At 54.9% G+C, this 25,740-nt stretch overlaps 1 protein-coding gene across 2 annotated transcripts in view; it reads left to right on the forward strand.

Annotated features, from left to right (window-relative positions):
* Positions 1 to 24,974, forward strand: part of LOC142825946 (uncharacterized) — a 36,806-nt gene extending 11,832 nt beyond the window's left edge. The window contains exons 2-8 of one of the 2 annotated variants that reach the window (XR_016350533.1): positions 9,059 to 9,177; positions 9,489 to 10,336; positions 10,627 to 11,896; positions 12,187 to 15,784; positions 20,300 to 20,446; positions 21,349 to 23,867; positions 24,054 to 24,974. The gene's annotated coding sequence lies outside the window, so the exon portion shown is untranslated. Of the gene's footprint in view, positions 1 to 9,058; positions 9,178 to 9,488; positions 10,337 to 10,626; positions 11,897 to 12,186; positions 15,785 to 20,299; positions 20,447 to 21,348 lie in introns of both variants that reach the window. The other variant, XM_089781602.1, reaches the window with a different exon arrangement.
* Positions 24,975 to 25,740: the final 766 nt, after the last annotated feature.

Here is a 25,740-nt window from a genome sequence, read left to right on the forward strand (position 1 = left end):
GGCAGCAGCACAGAGTGTGCCAGGGGGCTCCCTGGAATGGAGCCGGAGCGCACTGGCTGCTGCCCCTGCCCTCGGGGACTGTGTAATAGTTGTGTAACTGCTAACAGTCGAGGATTAAATTACCCCAGTGGTCCCCAACCATTTGAGGTTGCTGGGCGCCAGGGGGCGTGGCCGTTCGCCTGCCGGGTACAAGAGGGCAGGGCCCCCCCTAGCACCCGGGGGGGGCCCTTCCCATAGCCGCATGCCCGGGAGTGGGCCCCCTCCCATAGCCGCGCGCCTGGGGCGGGGCCCCCCCTCAAGCACCGCACGCCCGGGGCCGGCGCACCCTGCGAGCGCTGCACGCCTGGGGCCAGCGCTGCCCCCATGCGCCACGTGCTCAGAGCGTGGCCAGCCAATCCGCGGCACTCCCGGGGCTGGTTCTCACCGTGCGCCATGCGACCGGGGCCGACTCCGGCACCACGCATGCGCCATGTGCCCGGGGCCAGGCCAGCCCTGAGCACTTGGCAGGCGCACACAAATGCCCCCGTGTTGGGGACCACTGAATTACCCGATAGCTAACATCCCTAAAAAAAGAGAAGTCCTGAGGCACCTTATGATTTATTGGAACATAAGCTTTCATGGGCACCGACCCACTTCGTCAGAGGCATGTAGTGGAAACTCCAGAGAAATCTGCCATTTTGAAGTACTCCTTCCATCACCCCCCCCCCTTTGCTGAATCCATTTCATAGAGGCAGCAAGGTGGGGGGGATTGACTAGTCGACATTACTATCCGATAAGCAAATGCTTATCAGATACAGCCGGTCCCCGAATTGCAAACGGTCGACTTATGACCGTTCGCAGTTATGAGTGAAGCTGTCATAAACGGCGGACCCCCGCGTTACGAACACGATCTGTGCTTACGAGCAGCGCGGTCGCGTGTAACTCTATGGGGTCTGACTTACGCATGAACCGAGTTACGACCAATTGCTTGGTCCGTAACCGGTTCGTAAGTCGGGAAGAGGCTGTAGTTGACTAGTCTTCAACATCCTTAGCATGGAGATCGACTGGAAAACATTGCCGGGCAGAATGTCGGTTCAGTGACTCCAACAGTAGCGTGTGGATACAGATGCAAACCTGCCCCTTGCTCTAGGGGCCAAGCAAGCAGGGCCATGCACACGCCTGTAGTGCTGGGGACTCCAGACCCAGGCCTGGCCTTAGGAGGGGCCATGGAAGCGTGTTCCTGCATGTGAGCATTTGGCGCGGTGTGTGGCTTTTGCATGGGCATGTGTGCGTGACGTGTTCCAGTCAGATGGATACTCGGGTCCCTCTCCTGGAGAGCAACACCCCTCCCCTCCCCAGCTGGAACCTGCAATGGCCCAGACAGTCTGAGAGGGCCAGAGGGAAGAGCCAGGCGGGACAGGGACTCGGGCTCAGGGCCCCACCCGTGACTGCAGCGGGAGCTGGCAGACACTGAGACGGACACGCGCCCTCTCAAGGGGGCCTCTTGTTTTGACAGTTCACACATGGGAACCCCACTCCGGCTCCCATGATGCACTGAGGCGGGCAGGGGCGATTGTAACTCCCGTGGCGCGTTCTGGCATGAGGCAGGAGCTGTGCATCTCGCATCCCTCGCGGGGCAACAAACAGCAGTCACGTGGGCGCTGTGAGCTCTCACAATGTAGCATCATGCCAACATGTGTGGCACGGTGGACACCCGTCCCACGGACTGGAAGTGACATTTGCTCGGTCCACAGCCTGACAGCAACCGACTGGGAACCGTGACCGGAAGGTGCCCAGGTATGAGCGCTCAGCTGGTGCCAGGTCAGAGAGTGGTAGGCAGGAGACACTGGGCTAGGCGGGACGGGTTCAGATGCAGGGTGCCTGTCTGGGACAGAGACTGGGGTTGGAAGTTTCCTGCGGCGGTGCAGCCAGCATACCCCACCAGCTCCCGTGGTACGTGGGGCAGAGGAGGGACAGCAGAGTGGAGGCTGGAACCGCTCCGACAAGGCACCACTCTGCTTACGGTTGCCAGGTGTCCGGTTTTGAACTGGACAGTCCAGGATTTCAGCTTTTTTTCGGGAAACAAATTGAGAAAATATAAATGTCCTCGTCGCTTTTGCAGATTCAAACTAACACGGCTACCCCTCTTATAAATGTCCGGTATTTTCTAAATCAGATGTAATGTAGATTGTGATGTCATGTCAGGTATATCTGGTATTTTTGTTGAAACCATCTGGCAACCCTAGCTCTGGTCCTTGCTTGGGCGGGGTGGCGCCCTGCCCCTATAGCAGGTCCTGATGTCACAGGGAGCGGGTTCCCCAGGAAATCCCACCCTAAGTGGGCGGAGGAGAAGTGAGGCAGGGCAGTGGCTTCCAGACTGCACCACCTGGCCCCAAGGGAGTGGCGGCGGGAGGTGGCAGCGAGGTCAGAGCGTGACGCTGCCCAGCCCAGATCTCAGCCCTTGGGCACCCGAGTGTGCACCCTGCCCAGCCGGGCCGCTCCCTTGTAGCTCCGCCCCCAGCGCTGAGCCCCGCCCAGCCTGGCCGCTCCCCTGTAGCTCCGCCCCCAGTGCTGAGCCCGCTATCTCGTGCCCGGCTTGGTGCGAAGCTGCCTTTTCCTGCTATGAACAGCAGCGCACTGCTAGTGACATCATAGTCCTGCTGCGGGGCATGCAAATGATAGAATGTGCCCCACATTCCATTGGCTCCCGTCAGGCTGGAGCACTGAATGGTCCGGCGAGTGACACGTGGGTTTGTGTCGCACACAAACGGGTCCCAGGCTCCGTCATTAATGGCAGGGGCGGGGCCACTGACTGGCAGGAACTCAGCTGGGACACAGAAGTGAGCAGCAGGAAACTCCTCGGGGTTTCTGGAAAACCCTCACGCAGCCCCTCTGTGCTTGTAAATGCGACGCATTAGAGACCCCCCCCCCAACCCGCCTCACGCTGCTCCTCTGCAGTTTATAAGGCAACAGCAGCATTAGCCTGTCCCCCTGCCTGTCCCCATACAAGCCAGCTGGGAAATTTGGTGGTGGGGAGCAGACTGCAGGGGGTGGGGAGGAGTTTGGTGGGGGGGGAGCAGACTGCAGGGGGCGGGGAGGAGTTTGGTGGTGGGGGAGCAGACTGCAGGGGGCGGGGAGGAGTTTGGTGATGGGGGGAGCAGACTGCAGGGGGCGGGGAGGAGTTTGGTGTGGAAGGGAGCAGACTGCAGGGGGCAGGGGGATAGCAGACTGCAGGGGGCGGGGAGGAGTTTGGTGGTAGGGGAGCAGACTGCACGGGGCGGGGAGGAGTTTGGTGATTGGGGGAGCAGACTGCAGGGGGCGGGGAGGAGTTTGGTGGTGTGGGGAGCAGACTGCAGGGGGCGGGGAGGAGTTTGGTGTGGAAGGGAGCAGACTGCATGGGGCGGGGGGATAGCAGACTGCATGGGGCGGGGAGGAGTTTGGTGGTGGGGATAGCAGACTGCATGGGGCGGGGAGGAGTTTGGTGGGGGGGGGATCAGACTGCATGGGGCGGGGAGGAGTTTGGTGGTGGGGGGAGCAGACTGCAGGGGGCAGGGAGGAGTTTGGTGTGGAAGGGAGCAGACTGCAGGGGGCGGAGAGGAGTTTGGTGATGGGGGGAGCAGACTGCATGGGGCGGGGAGGAGTTTGGTGGTGGGGGGAGCAGACTGCAGGGGGCAGGGAGGAGTTTGGTGTGGAAGGGAGCAGACTGCATGGGGCGGGGAGGAGTTTGGTGGTGGGGGGGAATCAGACTGCATGGGGCGGGGAGGAGTTTGGTGTGGAAGGGAGCAGACTGCATAGGGCGGGGAGGAGTTTGGTGGGGGGGGAGCAGACTGCATGGGGCGGGGAGGAGTTTGGTGTGGAAGGGAGCAGACTGCACGGGGCGGGGAGGAGTTTGGTGGTGGGGGGAGCAGACTGCAGGGGGCAGGGAGGAGTTTGGTGTGGAAGGGAGCAGACTGCACAGGGCGGGGAGGAGTTTGGTGGTGGGGGGAGCAGACTGCATGGGGCGGGGAGGAGTTTGGTGGTGGGGGGAGCAGACTGCACGGGGCGGAGAGGAGTTTGGTGTGGAAGGGAGCAGACTGCATGGGGCGGAGAGGAGTTTGGTGGTGGGGGGAGCAGACTGCACGGGCGGGGAGGAGTTTGGTGGGGGGGGGATCAGACTGCACGGGGCGGGGAGGAGTTTGGTAGGGGGGAGGGGTTGCCGCGCGGTCTCCTCTCCCGAGGGGGGCGGAGCATCAGCGGCGGACGCTGCCGTCTGTGAGGCAGGAGCCCCGCCCAGCTATGGGGCGGGGCGGGGCGGGATGAGGGGGAGTAGGGAAAGTAGCCGCAGTGGCTTGTGGGAAACTGAGTGCTCTAGGCCGCAACTCCCATCGGCCATTGCAGGGCCAGGGCAGGCCCGGCGCTGTTCGGTTGGGCGGGTGCAGCGGAAGTGACATCACAATGCGGCCATTGACCAGGGAGCGGCGGGGTTGGTCTCGCGCGCGTGTCACTCCCAGCGTTAGCGATGCATCCTGGCAGTTGTCGTTCTCATAGTGCGGCTTCCCGGGGCGTGTCTCAGTCCGCCCCGCCCCGCCCCTATTATAGCCCCGCCCCCCGGCATAGCCCCGCCCAGCGTCTTCCAGCTTCTCCGCGCCCCCAAGTGCATCATAGGCCGCCCGCGCAGCGCTACGCAGGCCCTGCTCACGTCTGCCCGCGCCCTCTGCACGGCCCCCCCCCGCCCGACCTGCACCCCCTTCCCCCACCCCCCAGTCCATTCTACACCCCCTGCCCAATCTGCAACCCTCTTCCCCCACCCCCCAGTCCATTCTACACCCCCTGCCCAATCTGCAACCCTCTTCCCCCACCCCCCAGTCCATTCTACACCCCCTGCCCGACCTGCACCCCCTTCCCCCACCCCCCAGTCCATTCTACACCCCCTGCCCGACCTGCACCCCCTTCCCCCATCCCCAGTCCATTCTACACCCCCTGCCCGACCTGCACCCCTTCCCCCACCCCCAGTCCATTCTACACCCCCTGCCCGACCTGCACCCCTTCCCCCACCCCCAGTCCATTCTACACCCTCTGCCCAATCTGCAACCCTCTTCCTCCATCCCCCAGTCCATTCTACACCCCCTGCCCGACCTGCACCCCTTCTCTCACCCGCCAGTCCATTCTACACCCTCTGCCCAATCTGCAACCCTCTTCCTCCATCCCCCAGTCCATTCTACACCCCCTGCCCGACCTGCACCCCTTCCCCCACCCCCAGTCCATTCTACACCCCCTGCCCGACCTGCACTCCCTTCCCCCACCCCCCAGTCCATTCTACACCCCCTGCCCAATCTGCAACCCTCTTCCTCCATCCCCCAGTCCATTCTACACCCCCTGCCCAATCTGCAACCCTCTTCCCCCATCCCCCAGTCCATTCTATACCCCCTGCCCAACCTGCACCCCCTTCCCCCACCCCCCAGTCCATTCTACACCCCCTGCCCAATCTGCAACCCTCTTCCTCCATCCACCAGTCCATTCTACACCCCCTGCCCAACCTGCACCCCTTCCCCCACCCCCAGTCCATTCTACACCCCCTGCCCAATCTGCAACCCTCTTCCTCCATCCCCCAGTCCATTCTACACCCCCTGCCCAATCTGCACCCCAATCTGCACCCCTGCCCAATCTGCACCCCCTTTCCCCACCCCCAGTCCATTCTACACCCCCAGCCCAATCTGCACCCTCTTCTCCCACCCCCAGTCCATTCTACACCCCCTGCCCAATCTGCACCCCTTTCCCCACTCCCAGTCCATTCAACATCTCTTGCCGAACCTGCAATCCTCTTCCCCCATCCCCCAGTCCATTCTACACCCCTGCCCAACCTGCAACCCTCTTCCCCCATGCCCCAGTCCATACAACACCCCCTCCTCAACCTGCACCCCCTTCCCTGACCACCAAGTGTATTCAATCCCTCTCCTCCCACCCAAACTGCCTCTCATGTGTTTCTCTCTTGTTGCTCTCTCGTATTGGCCAATACGTTGTCTGTCTGTCTGTTTCTGTCTGTGTCTTTGTCCTTGCTCTGCTTCTGCTGTGTCCTTGTACAGGACACTTACAGGCATTCTAGGTGAGCATCTCTACGGGTTAAGGGCCCAGGAGCTAATGGGAATTATGCAGGTACGCCAGTCGCGCAAGGGGGAGCGGTGGTGCGTCATGGCAGACTGACTCAGTGTTGTTGTAATGGACCCGATACAGAGGGACGGGGCGGGGGGAGGGGGGTAGGTCTAAAGCAGTGGTCAACAAACCTTTTTACACCCAAGATCACTTTTTAAATGACAGACCAAGCCAAGATTTACCGCCCCGCCCCTTCCTTGAATCCCCGCTCTCTCTATTCTCCTCCTCTCCATCACTTGCTGTCCCCAATCCTTCTACTGCTGCTTTTCTTTAAAAAAAACAATCCTTCTGTAGATTGAGGTTTTTCCAACATTTTGCCTGTCTAGACTGGACCAAATGTCAGAAAAAAACCCCTTCTTTTGGAAGCCACCTTATTCCTTGTGGAAAGAGGAATATAGGGGTGACCGAAAGAGCCTGATTGCTCTTCCACTAAACAAGCGGATGCGGAAGAGTTTTTCTGGGATATCTCCAGAATCGTGAAAAACTCCTAGGCTACGTCTAGACTACATCCCTTTTTCGGAAAAGGGATGTAAATTAGAAGTATCGCAGTTGCTAATGAAGTGGGGATTTAAATCTCCCCCGCTTCATTAGCATAAAAATGGCTGCCACTTTTTTTCCGCATGGAGCTCCCTGAGCACTGGCTCGGGGAGGGGGTTCCAGGCTGGGCAGTGTCGGGATACTAAGCAAGTCACAGGCTTGTGGATGTGAGAGTGCAGGAATTTGGGTTGGGGTATGTGAGGGGCTCAGGGCAGGGGGTTCCAGTGTTTGATAGGCTCAGATCTAGGGTCTGAGGAAGGGGGAGTGCAGGAGTGGTTGTGGCCAGATGGGGGCTTGGCCCCAATTTGGGGTTTGTTGGCCAAGCTTCATTTTTAAATAAAATGCTGTGTTAAACACAAAAAGTTTCTACATTGTCTTTATTTATAAGAATGGCAGGGAACCTGCCTTGAGACAGGGGTCACTGACCCATAGAAAAGTCCTTTGGGAGCAGGGGACACAGTACTGGGGAGGGGTGCTAGTGCGTTCTGGGGCAGGGAACAGGGTGCCAGTGGGGGCAGGGAAGAGGGGGCAGAGTGCCAGGACAGGTTTCTGCAGCAGGGGACAGGGTGCTGGGGGGGGACAGGTTTCTATAGTGGGGAAGGCAGGGGGACAGGTTTCTGCAGTAGGAGACAGGGTGCCAGAGGGAACTGGTTTCTGCAGGGGGGGCAGGCTGCCGGGGGACAGGTTTCTGCAGAGGGGGGGACGGTTTATACAGTGGGATGGGGGGGCAAAGGAGAGGGAACGGGTCCAGGAGGGAGGGGGAAAGATTTGGGGCAGAGGAGAGGGAACAAGGTTGGGGGCAGGGAGTTCCCTACACCAGCCAATCTGGGCTGGAGGGAAGGGAAGTGGCTGCCCGGAGAGCTGGCCATGGCACTCAGCCAGAGTGCACCAAGCTCCACGTGGGCAGGCGCAGAAGAGAAGCTGCAGATCAGCTGGACTGCGGGGCAGCCTCTTTCTGCTGAAAGCCACAGACAGCTGGCTGGGGTGTTTCAGCCCTCCAGACCTCCCAGGTCCCACCATTCCTCGCAGCTACTCACCTGTGTTGTTGCTCGGTGAGTAGCTGCTCCTCGAATGAGGAAAGCTAATGTATGTACTGCGCAGGCGTGCAGTTCAGAGAGGGCTCAAGAGATACTCTTAGAGCCACTGAGAACTAGCGGTAGCTTGCTATCTACTGGTTGGTGACCATGGGCCTAAAGGATAGAATTCCCACAGCCACAGACCTTAGTGAGTGAGAGCTCACGCTGGGCTTTTTCTGCCGCCCTTGCAGAGGAATCAGTGAGGGATAGTGGGCGGAGAAGAAACCGTCCGAGATGGACTTGAGCTGCCTGGACGTGATTCTCGGGACACGTGAAGGGTCTTCAGCATTGGGCCTTCCCATGGCTCTGTGTGAGTAAGAGATGCGTGCTTTGAAATCTTCAAGCGTCCTGGCCGTAGGTTTCTTCTGAGGCAGAGAGCTTCCTGCTGGGTCACGGAGCCTGGTGGCTTGGGGACTGGTGAAGGGTCAGTAGGCGGTTCAACAGAGCATGGATAGAGATTCAAGGCCTCCTTTCTCTCCGCGTTCCTGTAGTGGCAGCGGGAGGGGGTGGCCGATGGTGGGAGGCTGCGGTGCGATGGTGGGAGAAGCGATGCCGCGTCCTTGCGGACTGAAACGCTAAGTTGTTTGGTTGGTTTTCCCCTCTGCTGTGTTCGGTAGCGAGCGATAAGAAGTCAACCGTCCCGGTGTCCTCCCGTCTGGGGATGGAACGGAAACGAGAACAGCGAGCTCGGGAGCTTGGTCGAAGCGAGGCGCGAACCGTCCGTCTGGGAGCGGAGCAGCCGTCGCTGACACGGAGATAAGTGTCGGGTCTGGAAATCTCTCGGCTTACGGCCCACTCGGCTCTAGGAAGGGAAGTCACGTTTGCTTAGATAGCGAGTCCGAGCGGAGGTGCTTCCTTGGTTGTGGGAGAAACAGGGCTCCCGTTTGTCAGGGGTGCTATTTTCTCTGGGACACGGTGTCCTCCTCAGAGGATGCTTGGCTCGAGGAGGAAGACGCAAGGTGGTAAAGCTTCTGGCTGCCTCTCATGTGTTTCTCTCTTGTTGCTCTCTCGTATTGGCCAATACGTTGTCTGTCTGTCTGTTTCTGTCTGTGTCTTTGTCCTTGCTCTGCTTCTGCCGTGTCCTTGTACGGCACACGTGCAGGCATTCCAGGTGAGCATCTCCACGGGTTAAGGGCTCAGGAGCCAACGGGAATTCTGCAGGTACGCCAGTCGCGCAAGGGAGAGCGGTGGTGCGTCATGGCTGACTGACTCAGTGTTCTTGTAGAGGGCCCCATAGAGAGGGAAGAGCGGGGGAAAGGGCTAAAGGATAGAATACCCACAGCCACAGACCTTAGTGAGTGAGAGTTCACGCGGGGCTTTTTCTGCCGCCCTTGCAGAGGAATCAGTGCGGGGCCATGGGCGGAGAAGAAACCGTCGGAGATGGACTTGAGCTGCCTGGACGTGATTCTCGGGACACGTGAAATTTCCTCAGCGTTGGGCCTTCCCATGGCTCTGTGTGAGTAAGAGATGCGTGCTTTGAAATCTTCAAGCGTCCTGGCCGTAGGTTTCTTCTGAGGCAGAGAGCTTCCTGCTGGGTCACGGAGCCTGGTGGCTTGGGGACTGGTGAAGGGGCAGTAGGCGGTTCAACAGAGCGTGGATAGAGATTCAAGGCCTCCTTTCTCTCCGCGGTCCTGTAGTGGCAGCGGGAGGGGGTGGCCGATGGTGGGAGGCTGCGGTGCGATGGTGGGAGGAGAAGCGATGCCACGTCCTTGCGGACTGAAACGCTAAGTTGTTTGGTTGGTTTTCCCCCTCTGCTGTGTTCGGTAGCGAGCGATAAGAAGTCAACCCTCCCGGTGTCCTCCCGTCTGGGGATGGAACGGAAACGAGAACAGCGAGCTCGGGAGCTTGGTCGAAACGAGGCGCGAACCGTCCGTCTGGGAGCGGAGCAGCCGTCGCTGACACGGAGATAAGTGTCGGGTCTGGAAATCTCTCGGCTTACGGCCCACTCGGCTCTAGGAAGGGAAGTCACGTTTGCTTAGATAGCGAGTCCGAGCGGAGGTTCCCGAGGTGCTTCCTTGGTTGTGGGAGAAACAGGGCTCCCGTTTGTCAGGGGTGCTATTTTCTCTGGGACACGGTGTCCTCCTCAGAGGACGCTTGGCTCGAGGAGGAAGACGCAAGGTGGTAAAGCTTCTGGCTGCCTCTCATGTGTTTCTCTCTTGTTGCTCTCTCGTATTGGCCAATACGTTGTCTGTCTGTCTGTTTCTGTCTGTGTCTTTGTCCTTGCTCTGCTTCTGCCGTGTCCTTGTACGGCACACGTGCAGGCATTCCAGGTGAGCATCTCCACGGGTTAAGGGCTCAGGAGCCAACGGGAATTCTGCAGGTACGCCAGTCGCGCAAGGGAGAGCGGTGGTGCGTCATGGCTGACTGACTCAGTGTTCTTGTAGAGGGCCCGACAGAGAGGGAAGAGCGGGGGAAAGGGCTAAAGGATAGAATACCCACAGCCACAGACCTTAGTGAGTGAGAGTTCACGCGGGGCTTTTTCTGCCGCCCTTGCAGAGGAATCAGTGCGGGGCCATGGGCCGAGAAGAAACCGTCCGAGATGGACTTGAGCTGCCTGGACGTGATTCTCGGGACACATGAAATTTCCTCAGCGTTGGGCCTTCCCATGGCTCTGTGTGAGTAAGAGATGCGTGCTTTGAAATCTTCAAGCGTCCTGGCCGTAGGTTTCTTCTGAGGCAGAGAGCTTCCTGCTGGGTCACGGAGCCTGGTGGCTTGGGGACTGGTGAAGGGGCAGTAGGCGGTTCAACAGAGCGTGGATAGAGATTCAAGGCCTCCTTTCTCTCCGCGGTCCTGTAGTGGCAGTGGGAGGGGGTGGCCGATGGTGGGCGGAGAAGCGATGCCGCGTCCTTGCGGACTGAAACGCTAAGTTATTTGGTTGGTTTTCCCCCTCTGCTGTGTTCGGTAGCGAGCGATAAGAAGTCAACCCTCCCGGTGTCCTCCCGTCTGGGGATGGAACGGAAACGAGAACAGCGAGCTCGGGAGCTTGGTTGAAGCGAGGCGCGAACCTTCCGTCTGGGAGCGGAGCAGCCGTCGCTGACACGGAGATAAGTGTCGGGTCTGGAAATCTCTCGGCTTACGGCCCATTCGGCTCTAGGAAGGGAAGTCACGTTTGCTTAGATAGCGAGTCCGAGCGGAGGTTCCCGAGGTGCTTCCTTGGTTGTGGGAGAAACAGGGCTCCCGTTTGTCAGGGGTGCTATTTTCTCTGGGACACGGTGTCCTCCTCAGAGGACGCTTGGCTCGAGGAGGAAGACGCAAGGTGGTAAAGCTTCTGGCTGCCTCTCATGTGTTTCTCTCTTGTTGCTCTCTCGTATTGGCCAATACGTTGTCTGTCTGTCTGTTTCTGTCTGTGTCTTTGTCCTTGCTCTGCTTCTGCCGTGTCCTTGTACGGCACACGTGCAGGCATTCCAGGTGTCGAAGCAAACGCCTCACTCAGTTTACGCGGCTAAACAGACAGTTTTATTGGCCAATAAAAGCAAAGTGAGCCAAACGTGGTCTCAGCAAAGCTGGGTCCAGTAAGGCTACCTAATACAATCAATCCTAGTATCTTTATACCCTTAACCAAACAGTCTGACGTCAGGGCATCCAATTACAGAAATAATCAATTAGACTAGGAAAAACAAAGCCTTATCAACATGATGGCGGACAGGTTCGAGGGAGTACCTCTCCTCTCTGAACCAGCCCAATTAACACATTCCAATAGCACATCTGTCTTGGCCTAGCGCATGGGGTGATAGAAAGTTCACTCTGGCCTACGTGCAAAGACAAAAAGCTGAAATGGTTTCTGTTATACAAGATGGCTTCTAGCTAAACATAAACTAACTTCATCACAGGTGAGCATCTCCACGGGTTAAGGGCTCAGGAGCCAATGGGAATTCTGCAGGTACGCCAGTCGCGCAAGGGAGAGCGGTGGTGCGTCATGGCTGACTGACTCAGTGTTCTTGTAGAGGGCCCGATAGAGAGGGAAGAGCGGGGGAAAGGGCTAAAGGATAGAATACCCACAGCCACAGACCTTAGTGAGTGAGAGCTCACACGGGAGGTTTTCTGCCGCCCTTGCAGAGGAATCAGTGCGGGGCCATGGGCGGAGAAGAAACCGTCCGAGATGGACTTGAACTGCCTGGACGTGATTCTCGGGACACGTGAAGTTTCCTCAGCGTTGGGCCTTCCCATGGCTCTGTGTGAGTAAGAGATGCGTGCTTTGAAATCTTCAAGCGTCCTGGCAGTAGGTTTCTTCTGAGGCAGAGAGCTTCCTGCTGGGTCACGGAGCCTGGTGGCTTGCGGACTGGTGAAGGGGCAGTTGGCGGTTCAACAGAGCGTGGATAGAGATTCAAGGCCTCCTTTCTCTCCATGTTCCTGTAGTGGCAGCGGGAGGGGGTGGGCGATGGTGGGAGGAGAAGCGATGCCGCGTCCTTGCGGACTGAAACGCTAAGTTATTTGGTTGGTTTTCCCCCTCTGCTGTGTTCGGTAGCGAGCGATAAGAAGTCAACCGTCCCGGTGTCCTCCCGTCTGGGGATGGAACGGAAACGAGAACAGCGAGCTCGGGAGCTTGGTCGAAGCGAGGCGAGAACCGTCCGTCTGGGAGCGGAGCAGCCGTCGCTGACACGGAGATAAGTGTCGGGTCTGGAAATCTCTCGGCTTACGGCCCACTCGGCTCTAGGAAGGGAAGTCACGTTTGCTTAGATAGCGAGTCCGAGCGGAGGTTCCCGAGGTGCTTCCTTGGTTGTGGGAGAAACAGGGCTCCCGTTTGTCAGGGGTGCTAGTTTCTCTGGAACACGGTGTCCTTCTCAGCGGACGCTTGGCTCGAGGGGGAAGACGCAAGGTGGTAAGGCTTCTGGCTGCCTCTCGTGTTTCTCTCTTGTTGCTCTCTCGTATTGGCCAATACGTTGTCTGTCTGTCTGTGTCTTTGTCCTTGCTCTGCTTCTGCCGTGTCCTTGTACGGCACACGTGCAGGCATTCCAGGTGAGCATCTCCACGGGTTAAGGGCTCAGGAGCCAACGGGAATTCTGCAGGTACGCCAGTCGCGCAAGGGAGAGCGGTGGTGCGTCATGCCTGACTGACTCAGTGTTCTTGTAGAGGGCCCGATACAGAGGGCAGAGGGGGGGAAAGGGCTAAAGGATATTCCACCCTCAGCTACAGACCTTAGTGAATGAGAGCACACGCGGGGGGGTTTCTGCCACCCTTGCAGAGGAATCAGTGCAGGCTGTCCTGGGGTTCCCTTTAAGCATGCGTCTCTGGGAAGGGCATGCAGCAGCACCTGGAAATAAAGGCTGCCCCCATGACCTGCCGGGAGCACTTCCGGGTGCGCTTTTTTTTTTTTTTTTTTGGAAAGAGCATCCGGTAGTCTGGACAGCCTTTACAGCCTCCTGCGGCAAGGAGTTCCACAGGTTGACTATGTGCTGTGAGAAGAACAACTTTTGCTTATTAGTTTTAAGCCTGCTGTCCATTCATTTCATTTGGTGTACTCTAGTCCTTCTATTATGAGAACTAATGAATAACTTTTCTTTATTCACCCTCTCCACACCACTCATGATTTTATAGACCTCTATCATATCCCCCTCAGTCTCCTCTTTTCTAAGCTGAAAAGTCCCAGTCTCTTTAGCCTCTCTTCATATGGGACCTGTTCCAAACCCCTGATCATTGTAGTTGCCCTTTTCTGAACCCTTTCCAAGGCCAAAATAGCTTTTTTGAGGTGAGGAGATCACATCTGTACACAGTACTGAAGATATGGTGTACCATAGTTTTATACTTCCCCTCCTCCTCCTCTCCTGGCTTCCCCCTTCCAGCTCCCTCTTCCCAGGTTTCCACCTCCCCTCTCCCACCATCTCTCTTCCCCTCTCCCACCACCTTTTCCCAGTCTCCCCAGAGGTTAATCCCCACCCCTCAGTTTTCAAAAATAGAAAGTCTCTTTATTTAACAACCCACGTGTCATTTATTTTTTACATCAGGAAGGGGGACTAGGGAGGGGTAAGTGGAAGGAGGTGAGGGAGGAATGGGGCACGAGCCCCCGATGGGGAGGACTGGGGTGGCTCTGCGGGCTCCTCAGGGTGGAAGCTCTCCTGCAGGGCCGCCTGGATCCCCCCAATTGATCCCCTTGGATGGCAGGCTGCGGCAAGTGCAGCCGGGCTGATGGCCGAGTGCTGTGATGTGCCAAGTGTGGGCACTCAGGGCACTCCAAGACAGGACTGCTTTGCTGTCCCTCATCGAGGTAAACAAGCAAGCGGGGAACCCTGAGAACTGTCTGTCCGGGGTGGGGGTCGGGTTCCTTTAAGCACAGCCCTCGGCTAGCCGGAGGCAGCAGCTCCACACTCTAAGTCCTAACCTGATGCCCTGCAGGCACTTGTTCCAGCCAGCCTTAACTTCGGTTCAGGGTCCACTCAATGTGGACATGCTATTTTGATTTAGCAAAATGCTAATTCGAATTAGCTTTTAGGTCTAGATGCACTAATTCGAATTAATTAGCTTAGTTAGAATTAACTAATTCTAAGTTAGTTCCAATTAGTGCTGTAGTGTAGCCATACCCTAAGGGTGTGTCTACACTGTGCCGTTTTTCTGGCATAAGGGACGTTATTCTGGCAGAACAACAGTAGCATCCACACAGCAATTGCGTTATTTCAAAAGAAAATTGAAACAATGGAGGGCTTATTCCTCATGGAATGAGGTTTACCAGTGTCGGAAAAACGCCTCTTCTGAAAAAGCTTTTTCAGCAGCATGTGAGCGAGTGGGCGCTCCACTGCTGCTATGTCAAAATAGCGCCTCATTCTAAAGTTAGTCCTTTCCAGTGCATCCTGGGGCGCTAAATCGAGATAGAGCGTCCACACTACCGGGAAGCCTCAAAATTAGTCTGCGATAAGCTCCCCTAATGTGGATGTGCTATTTCCAAAATCAGCTTTTCCAGAAGATATCTTCCAGAATAGCTTTTTCTGAAGGAAACTTGCAGTGTAGACATACCCTTAGGGTATGTTTACACTGCAGTCTTATTTCGAAAAGCACTTAGCTATTTCAAACTAAAGCGTCCACACTGATTGGATGCAGAATTGCATTTAAGGCCACGCAGAACCACTTCAGGCAGGGCATCGGGTCAGCAATTACTGCTGGGAGCTGCTGCTTGAGGCTATCTGAGACCCTTTCGCCTGTGCAGGGCAGGCTGGTGGGCCCAAGTCCCACCCACCCTGGGAGCGGCCAAACAGCCAACATAGATACCCCAGGGATGGAGCTGGCTCCCACATTAGAAAGGCAGGAGAAGGGACCCACTGAAGGCAGGGAGACAGAGTGGGATCTCCAGTGAACTCAGGGATAGGGCAGGGATTTCCCTGGGGAGTACAGGATGGTGGGCTTGATCCCACCCCCCTCTGTCGACACCATCAGTGGCTGGGCAGACAACACCATCTGCCCCAGGGATGGGCCTAGGTCCTGTGCTAGAAAAGCAGGGAAGCAGGATAAGGGAACCTCTGAAGGTAGCAAAGTGACACCCTCCCCCCCCCCCCTCCCCCCGCCGTACAGCCATTTCTCGGGTGCGTCTCCTTTCCCTGGAGGGACAGCAAAGCCTTTGCTCTGACTGCTCCGGTTGCCCTTGCGGATACCTCAGCTTGCCAGTCGTGGAGCTAGAGGTGCCTCTGGGCACTTGACGGCCCTTAGCTATCGTGCTGCAGTTTCTGCAGGCTGCCCTCCTGGCCCCGCAGGAACACAACCACCAGCTGATTGTCTGGGAGCGCAGCTCTTCCAGCTGCACCACGCTGTGCACCGCCGCTTCTTGCACTGGAGACTAGATCTGACGGGTGGGACCAGCTCGACATGGAGCTCTGGGATGACCAACAGCGGCTCCAGAATTTCTGCACGAGGAAGGAGATCTTCCTGGAGCTGTGTTCCTGGCTCTCCCCTGCCCTCACACGACGGGACACGCATGCGACCCACATTCCCCTCTGGAGAAGCGGGTCACCATTGCCGTGTGGAAGGTCACCACGCCGGACAGCTACCGATGTGTCGGGAACCAGTTTGGTGTGGAAAAGTCGACCGTCAGGGCCCACGTCACGCAGGCGTGGCGCTCTCCAGCTAAGGTCCCGGAAGGGGTGTGTGAAGTGCTGGAATGGGGAACCCTAGGGAAAGAGTGGTTGGGGGTGGTGGAGAAGCCCCTTTCCCAGGCAATTTTTCAGTCCCACCCTCACACAGCCCTGCCACAGATAGGCTACGTAGGGGGTGGCTCCTGGTATGTGTGGGCAGGGAAGGGGTGGGCTGAGGGACCTGCACAGGGCTCAGGCACCCCAGTGATTCTCTGTTTGTTGGTCTCCTGCTACAGGTGGTGCGGTGTGATGGTGTGTTGGGGAGCCCCTGACCCTGCACCCCCATCAACAGCCAGATGTGTGTCTCAGCCAGCCAGTAGAGTAAAAGGGTTTATTTCTTCTCAGAGACACAGCATAGCATAGGAGAGATGTTAACATAGGAGCGAGGGCAGACAGCCTTAGTCCTCTCGAGGGGAAGGGGCTTCACTCCCTTTCTCAGTCTGGGCTGGGCTAGGTGGAGTGAGGATGTTTTAGACCAACTCAACTCCCAGGCCCTACCCCCCAGCCTGATGGCCGACCCCACCTCTCTTCTTTTGTCTCGCCCTGGGAACAGCCTTGTTATGTGCTCAGGCTGAGACTTAGGTGTCTGGGGCCAATATGCTCATTGGGAATCACACATAGCAACACAGCTAGGAGGGAACACCGGGTTACAAAGTAGACAGCACCCGCACTATGTCACATGCGGGCCATCAACACCATCCAGCTGCTCAGGGTCATCCACCTCAGCAACACGGAACCGTGCGGCGGTGATATTATTGATGGCACCCACATCGGTGCCCGAGCCCCGATGTCTGTGTATATAAACTAGGAGGTTACTTCTCCATGGTCCCACAGGCCCTCTCAACCACCGTGGGCAGTTTACCGACATTTTCTTAGGCTGGTCGAGGAAGGCACATGACGCTCACATCTTCTGCGACTCCAGAGTCTTCCAGAAGCTGGAGGCAGGCAGTTTATTCCCTGACCTCATCATCAGGGTGGGGGATGTGTACATGCAACTGTGCATTGTGGGGGATGTGACCTACACTCTGTTGCCCTGGCTCACGAAGCTTTACACCAGACACCTTGACCCTAGCAAGGAATGCTTCAATGCCCGGCTTCGCTGGGCCTGCCCTGTAGTGGAGGGTGTCTCAAGGTGAGGTTAATATAAATAAATATATGGAGCTATACCTATCTCATAGAGCTGGAAGGGACCTTGATAGGTCATTGAGTCCAGTCCCCTGCCCTCATGGCAGGACCAAGTACCATCCCTGACAGATTTGCCCCAGATCCCTAAATGGCCTCCTCAAGGGTTGAGCTCAGAACCCTGGGTTTAACAGGGTAATGCTCAAACCACTGAGCTATTCCTCCCCCCATAGGTTGAGATGTCTTGTCACCCGGCTGGATGTTGGGGAGTGGAACATTCCCCCAAGTAGTGGCCAGTGTTCTGTGCTCCACAATATTTGTGATCTGAAGAGGGAGGAAGCAAAGGCAGGCCCGGTCAGCAGGCCCTTTGAACAGCTGCACACAGCTGCCATCCAGCAGGCTCTTCAGGTGGGGGTGCACATCTGGGAGGCCCTGAGGGAAAGTTTCTCACAAGGACCCCAGTGACACGCTCCCCAGACCTCCCCACTAGGGGCCTGTGCCTTGCCCCTCTTTGCCTTCCCTCTCTTAATCCTCTCCCCCTCCCCCATCGCAGATACAATAAAACTGACATTGTTTTTTGGAAACAATAAAGTGGGTGTGTTTTTTATTTGGGGTCAAAGTAACTGGGGAGGGGCTGGGGAAAGAACCTGAGAGAGGAAAGCGGGTGGAGGGAGAACCTTTGAGACTCTCTTTACCCCTCCTTCACCCTCAGAGTTCTACAGAGTACTTGAAATAAGCCATTTTGAAATAGCATTGAGATAAGATACACAATTTGTATCGCTCAAATTGTGTATCTTATCTTATTTCATCATTTGGTGCTGTCTACATGATGCCAAATTTCAAAATAAAGTGCTCTAAGAAAAGGTCCCTTTTGCCTCGTAGAATGATATTTACAGGGACCTTGGCATAATGAATCCAAAAAAACCAAGTTTGCTGTGAAGACGAGGGATTGATATTTTGGGATTCTTGAGTATATGGAAATAGCATTGCAGCGTAGCTGTAATGTTTGGCTATGTTCACACTGGGAAATTATTTCAAATAAGGTATTTTGGGGGTTAAAGTATTTGAAAATATTTTTCAAAATACAGTAAAACTCCATTAGTCCGGCATCCAATGCTCCGGGACTCCTGATGGTCCGGCACCATCGGGAACCCGGAAGTGCTGGGGCAACCGGACAGGCTTCCCCCATTCAGCTGCTGCTGAAACTGACCAGCAGCTGAATCGGGGAAGCCTGGAGCAGAGCATCTGGGGCGCTGCCACGTTGGTCTCGTAGCGCTGCCCCTCGGCGCTGCGGGACCAACCCGGCAGCACCCCAGCTGCTCTTGGGGACGCCTGGGGCAGAGCAGCTGGAGCGGTGCCGGGTTGGTCCCCAGCTGCTCTGCCCCAGGGGTCCCCGATTCAGCCGCTGCTGAAACAGATCAGCGGCTGATTCCAGGAAGCCAGGGGCAGAGCAGCTGGGGTGCTGACTCGGGGACCCCAGGGGCGGCGCCACGGGACCACCCCAGCTGCTCTGCCCCAGGCGTCGGGATTCAGCTGCTGAAAGTTTTCCGTTAAAGGCATTTTCAGCACAGAACGTCTAGATTGGCACGGACGCTTTTCTGCAAAAGCACTTTTTGTGTAAAAGCATTCTTGCCAATCTAGACGCGCTTTTCTGCAAAAAAGCCCCGATCGCCATTTTTGTGATCGGGGCTCTTTTGTGGAAAACAAATCTGAGCTGTGTACACTGGCCCTTTTGCGCAAAAGGGAGCAGAATAGTATTTCCGCAAGAAACACTGATGTCTTACAGTAGGAAGTCAGTGCTTTTGTGGAAATTCAAGTGGCCAGTGTAGACGGCTGGCAAGTTTTTCCGGAAAAGCGGCTGATTTTTCCAGAAAAACTGGCCCGTCTAGACACAGCTCTGGGGAATAGTTATTTCAAAATAACAGGCCAATTCACTCTCACTCAATTTCTCCTGTGTCTGTTGCTAGTTGTCCTCCACGTACACTCAGTTTCCTCAGACTGGGCCTCGGGTTTGGGCAAGAGTAAGGGGTCTGGCTCTGGGAGAGTTTTTTGAGGTGTGTGGGTTGGGGCAGGGTTTTGCGGTGTGGGAAGGGGTGAGGGGTTTTGTGTTTACCTCCACTGAGTCACGAAAGGGACTCATACACCCTTCTGGCAGTGGCTTGTAGGTGGAGGGGCTAGGGAGTTTTCACGAACTGGTGCTTGCATGCACCGTTTGTGCAGTTTGTGCCGGTTGCAGACTAACGGGAGGGGTGGAGTTGGCACGGAGGGTGTGGGCGGCGTGTGGTGAGACCGACGTAGAGGGGCGTATGGACTGTGCCAGTCGCTTCTGTGTGATGTGCATAGTGAAGGTGGGCAGGAAGCCTGCATTAGTCCTTCTGGTAACAGTGGCGGTGTCTCAGGCCCATGGGACATTTGAAATGGAATGGCTGCTAGGTAATTGCTACCTTTGTCCTTTACCAGTGGTGCCGGTGTGTGTGTGTGTGGAGGGCGGGGTTGCCTTTAGAACTGAGCACTCTCCTAGCAGCTGCCGCTCCATACTTGGCCACCCACTTTCTAATGTGTGTCAGGATTGAGGTCTGAGACCTTTGTGTATGAAAATTAAGTATTGGGGAGGCAGTGGGGTCTAGAAGAGATGGGGGGAGGGAGCCTGAAAGGAAGCGGTGGCCAGTGCCGAACCTCACATCATCAAAGTTCTCACAGGTTGCCATTTGCCCATCATATTGGCTCTGGGGGGGCACGGTGGGTTTCTTGTTTGTATCAGGTGGCCTGGCACTACAACAGGGAACTACCCCCCCCCCCACTTCATCTTGAGAATGAGGCAGTGTGTATCCTCTCTGGCACCAGCCAAGTAATGTTTCCTACACTCTGCATATACTCCGGTTCAAACATCCCCTTCACTACATCTAAAGTAGCTATTTCAGCACCCAGTAGCTACGTACGCCCTGAGAAGAACCCCCCCCTTTCTGGGGGCAAGGTTTTCCTTTTAGGAACCTGAAATAGGATGACTGTAGCCTCACCTGGTCACAGAGTTTGAGTCTGTGGAGAATAGTATTTGTTAGGCGAACAGATGATAAATGCTTCAGCATGAGCAGCTCTTGCCGCTGCTAATGTAGAAATGAAGTAAAGGGAGTCTGCGGCCTATGAGTCTGCATTTATACCTTCCTTTGGCCTCAAGGCATGCTGGGATATTGAGGGGCGGAGCTTATGGTAGCATTTAAGCTGGGCATCTAGGCCCAGGGAGTCATTCAGCTTTGGGTTGCTCTGAGGAGGTGTAGCTAGGCACTCCTACGATCATGGTGAGTGTTGATATCGGGTAGCGCTGGGCTGTATTTTTGGTTAAAGTACCATTCTTCTGTTCTCATTTTTGTAATGCGATTTAATTGCATTTTATGTTATTTGTAGTGTATTTAATTCATGTGGGAAGATGATACGGGGAATTGTTTCCGATCGCCATTCTGCAAAACACACATCATTAAGCGGACAGGGGACTGCAGACAGGGGAGTTGAAGAGGGAGAGCAAAGCGACCCCACCGCCGAAGAGGCTACCCGGTGAGAGTACAAGCTGTGGTGTGTGTGTGTGTGCGCCTGACTGTTTGAAGTGTGAATTGAGAGTCTGATTCCAGGTGAGTGCTAGCAGTTTCAGTTTCAGCTTCTGTGGCAGTTGGGACTGAGAGCCTGCCATTGTTCCCTTGATTGCTTCTGATTAGCCTCAGGCTCAGCCTTCCCCTGTGTGACTCAGAAGGGGGCAGGCCTGATCTAGGCAAGCAGGCTTTAAAAAGCCAGAGCAGTGCGACCAGGGGAGCGAAGCAGACAGGGGAGTTGAAGAGGGAGTTGAGCAGAGGGAGTGACTGATGGTGATGAAGACCCGAAGCGCTTGTGCCAATACTTCTCCTGTCTCCTCCACCTGTGCCTGTATCCAGACAGAGAACCTGAGCATGGATGCCTCTACCCAAGTCCTGGTGTGGTGTTGCAGTATTTGTGGCTTGCAATTCCCACTGAGCGATCTCCAGGCTGGGGGAGACAACCGTTGTGAAAGGTGCCTGCTGGTGGAATCTCTCAGGCAGCAGGTGGGAGAGCTACAGGCTGAGGAGCATTCGAGGCTATGAGGAATTCCTGGAAAGTATTCCTGTGGAGTCCACCGAGGTCACTGTTATAGGATGTGGGACTGTTGACCAGCCACTTATGGAGGAGGCGGTGGTGCAGGGTGAGCACTGGCAGCTGGTTACTTCCGGCAGCAGGCAGTGTTCCACCCCTGCTCCTAACCCTCCCGCTGTGTTGTTACATAACCGTTACACTTTACTTTCTGCAGGAGACGAGTCACCCCCCCACAGTGGAGGAGTGCATGTCACTGGGGAAATTCACATACATAACATAGCACATGTGTTTTGGAAGCAAAGGTTTATGTTTGTTATATGTGCCTTAACCGTGAGAATTGTTTTTCATTTCCATAGGAAGCGTTCCGCGTCGGCGCGCTCTGAAGCTTTCTCTGCGAACGAAGAAGAGGTTGGCTCGTCTTTGCCGGTTTGGAAGACTCGCTTTCAGATTCTCAAGTTAAGTACGCTTCTCGATCGGGGGTTGGATTTTGTGGGGCGCGCTCTGCGTTTTGCTTGGGCAATGCGGTTCACCGGGTGCGTGTCACTTGGGGAAATTCACCTGTGGTACGTTGAAATGTACATGCACGCTTTGGAAGCTGAGGTAGTTTGCGTTTGTAGGGCGCGCCTTAACCGTGAGAATTGTTTTTCATTTCCATAGGAAGCGTTCCGCGTCGGCGCGCTCTGAAGCTTTCTCTGCGAACGAAGAAGAGGTTGGCTCGTCTTTGCCGGTTTGGAAGACTCGCTTTCAGATTCTCAAGTTAAGTACGCTTCTCGATCGGGGGCTGGATTTTGTGGGGTGCGCGCTCTGCGTTTTGCTCGGGCAATGCGGTTCACCGGGTGCGTGTCACTTGGGGAAATTCACCTGTGGTACGTTGAAATGTACATGCACGCTTTGGAAGCTGAGGTAGTTTGCGTTTGTAGGGCGCGCCTTAACCGTGAGAATTGTTTTTCATTTCCATAGGAAGCGTTCCGCGTCGGCGCGCTCTGAAGCTTTCTCTGCGAACGAAGAAGAGGTTGGCTCGTCTCTGCCGGTTTGGAAGACTCGCTTTCAGATTCTCAAGTTAAGTACGCTTCTCGATCGGGGGTTGGATTTTGTGGGGCGCGCGCGCTCTGCGTTTTGCTCGGGCAATGCGGTTCACCGGGTGCGTGTCACTTGGGGAAATTCACCTGTGGTACGTTGAAATGTACATGCACGCTTTGGAAGCTGAGGTAGTTTGCGTTTGTAGGGCGCGCCTTAACCGTGAGAATTGTTTTTCATTTCCATAGGAAGCGTTCCGCGTCGGCGCGCTCTGAAGCTTTCTCTGCGAACGAAGAAGAGGTTGGCTCGTCTCTGCCGGTTTGGAAGACTCGCTTTCAGATTCTCAAGTTAAGTACGCTTCTCGATCGGGGGCTGGATTTTGTGGGGCGCGCGCGCTCTGCGTTTTGCTCGGGCAATGCGGTTCACCGGGTGCGTGTCACTTGGGGAAATTCACCTGTGGTACGTTGAAATGTACATGCACGCTTTGGAAGCTGAGGTAGTTTGCGTTTGTAGGGCGCGCCTTAACCGTGAGAATTGTTTTTCATTTCCATAGGAAGCGTTCCGCGTCGGCGCGCTCTGAAGCTTTCTCTGCGAACGAAGAAGAGGTTGGCTCGTCTCTGCCGGTTTGGAAGACTCGCTTTCAGATTCTCAAGTTAAGTACGCTTCTCGATCGGGGGCTGGATTTTGTGGGGCGCGCGCGCTCTGCGTTTTGCTCGGGCAATGCGGTTCACCGGGTGCGTGTCACTTGGGGAAATTCACCTGTGGTACGTTGAAATGTACATGCACGCTTTGGAAGCTGAGGTAGTTTGCGTTTGTAGGGCGCGCCTTAACCGTGAGAATTGTTTTTCATTTCCATAGGAAGCGTTCCGCGTCGGCGCGCTCTGAAGCTTTCTCTGCGAACGAAGAAGAGGTTGGCTCGTCTCTGCCGGTTTGGAAGACTCGCTTTCAGATTCTCAAGTTAAGTACGCTTCTCGATCGGGGGCTGGATTTTGTGGGGCGCGCGCGCTCTGCGTTTTGCTCGGGCAATGCGGTTCACCGGGTGCGTGTCACTTGGGGAAATTCACCTGTGGTACGTTGAAATGTACATGCACGCTTTGGAAGCTGAGGTAGTTTGCGTTTGTAGGGCGCGCCTTAACCGTGAGAATTGTTTTTCATTTCCATAGGAAGCGTTCCGCGTCGGCGCGCTCTGAAGCTTTCTCTGCGAACGAAGAAGAGGTTGGCTCGTCTCTGCCGGTTTGGAAGACTCGCTTTCAGATTCTCAAGTTAAGTACGCTTCTCGATCGGGGGCTGGATTTTGTGGGGCGCGCGCGCTCTGCGTTTTGCTCGGGCAATGCGGTTCACCGGGTGCGTGTCACTTGGGGAAATTCACCTGTGGTACGTTGAAATGTACATGCACGCTTTGGAAGCTGAGGTAGTTTGCGTTTGTAGGGCGCGCCTTAACCGTGAGAATTGTTTTTCATTTCCATAGGAAGCGTTCCGCGTCGGCGCGCTCTGAAGCTTTCTCTGCGAACGAAGAAGAGGTTGGCTCGTCTTTGCCGGTTTGGAAGACTCGCTTTCAGATTCTCAAGTTAAGTACGCTTCTCGATCGGGGGTTTTGTTTTGTTTTGTTGTATTTCACTGGGTGCATGTCACTGGGGAAGTTTTACCTGTGCTAGATTATATAGAGGCCTTTTGCAAGCTGAGGTGGTTTGTGTTTTGTTGTATAGGCCTTAACCCTAAGAATTGTTTTTCATTTCCATAGGAAGTGTTCTCCACCGGTACCATCTGAAGGTTTCTCTCTCATCGGAGAAGAGTTTGGTGCATCTTTGCCGGTTTGGAAGATGTAGAGTTTGCATAGGATTTGCTTTTGGATTTACAAGTTAAGTACGGTTCCGATCAGGGGTTGCGCGTGCTGTGTATTTTGCTTGGGAAACGTATTTCACCGGGTGCATGTCACTGGGGAAATTCACTTGCACTACACTGTATATGTGTGTTTTTGGAAGCGGAAGCGGCTCGAGTTTGTCGTACAGGCATTAACCATGAGAATTGTTTTGTCTTTCTCTAGGAAGTCTTCCTCTTTGGTGGGATCTGAACATTTCTACGTGTCCGGAGAAGAATTTGGCGTGCCTTTGTTTGGAAGATGTAGAGTTTGTGTATTTCTCGCTTTGTGATTTGCAGCGTCCTCTTGTCTTGATGGCTAGTACCAAAGTTCTGAGTTGTCATTGTTAATATTTTCACAATCCCAATAGGTAGATATGTCAAGTTCATTTACCAAAAAGTCAAAATAAATGAAATTTGTAGTAATTTTGTGCGTTCTAGCCATCAAAGTAACAAGAGGGCACTGTAATGTGCTGTATGTGTTTTTGTATTGTTGTGCAATATCATTTGATGTATTGTTGTGCTATATCATTTGATGTATTGTCGTGCATTTGATGTATTGTCGTGCTATATCATTTGATGTATTGTAAGTGCTGTATTTGTAAGAGTGTAATGTGTAGTTTGGGTTTTGGTGAGATGACTCATTTTGTCATCCAAGTCATAAAGTACATCATCACTGCAGTGATGATAAACCCTGATGCAGTGCAGTCAAACAGCCGCAAGGCTGACTTTTTTTTTTAAACCGTCAGCCTTCCGGCTGTTTCGCTGCACTGCATCAGGGTTGGGACTGTCCCGGACAGTCTTTGACTTAACTTTTTTCACGAGACGGTGCTAAGGAGGAACCATGCCGGCCATTTGCCAGGTGACACGCGGATCGCAAAGGCTAGAGATGCAGGCCAAGATATTGTAGAGGAGAGGTTTTGATATGAGAAGGTATTGCTTGCAGTGTATGTTCACCATGTCATGTAAGACTCTGAAAATGGAACATTATTATTGTGCATGTCATAGGACTTGTGCAGTATTGGTCACAGTCCAAAATGTGTAAGCGGTTGCTGTTGCTGTAAAAGGAAGCCATTTTGTTGCCAAATAAACTTGATGTGAAATCCTGTTCCTGTTGTGGTGTCTTTCTCTGTAGCCTGGAAAGACCTGAGCCTGGGCTTTTAGGGTTTGGGCTTTTAGGGTTTGGGCTTTTAGGGTTTGGGCTTTTAGGGTTTGGGCTTTTAGGGTTTGGGCTTTTAGGGTTTGGGCTTTTAGGGTTTGGGCTTTTAGGGTTTGGGCTTTTAGGGTTTGGGCTTTTAGGGTTTGGGCTTTTAGGGTTTGGGCTTTTAGGGTTTGGGCTTTTAGGGTTTGGGCTTTTAGGGTTTGGGCTTTTAGGGTTTGGGCTTTTAGGGTTTGGGCTTTTAGGGTTTGGGCTTTTAGGGTTTGGGCTTTTAGGGTTTGGGCTTTTAGGGTTTGGGCTTTTAGGGTTTGGGCTTTTAGGGTTTGGGCTTTTAGGGTTTGGGCTTTTAGGGTTTGGGCTTTTAGGGTTTGGGCTTTTAGGGTTTGGGCTTTTAGGGTTTGGGCTTTTAGGGTTTGGGCTTTTAGGGTTTGGGCTTTTAGGGTTTGGGCTTTTAGGGTTTGGGCTTTTAGGGTTTGGGCTTTTAGGGTTTGGGCTTTTAGGGTTTGGGCTTTTAGGGTTTGGGCTTTTAGGGTTAGGGTTAGGGTTAGGGTTAGGGTTAGGGTTAGGGTTAGGGTTAGGGTTAGGGTTAGGGTTAGGGTTAGGGTTAGGGTTAGGGTTAGGGTTAGGGTTAGGGTTAGGGTTAGGGTTAGGGTTAGGGTTAGGGTTAGGGTTAGGGTTAGGGTTAGGGTTAGGGTTAGGTTAGGTTAGGGTTAGG

Source organism: Pelodiscus sinensis, chromosome 12 (assembly GCF_052426305.1).
Source record: "Pelodiscus sinensis isolate ZL-2025 chromosome 12, ASM5242630v1, whole genome shotgun sequence".
In the NCBI taxonomy this organism is placed as follows: Eukaryota; Metazoa; Chordata; order Testudines; family Trionychidae; genus Pelodiscus; species Pelodiscus sinensis.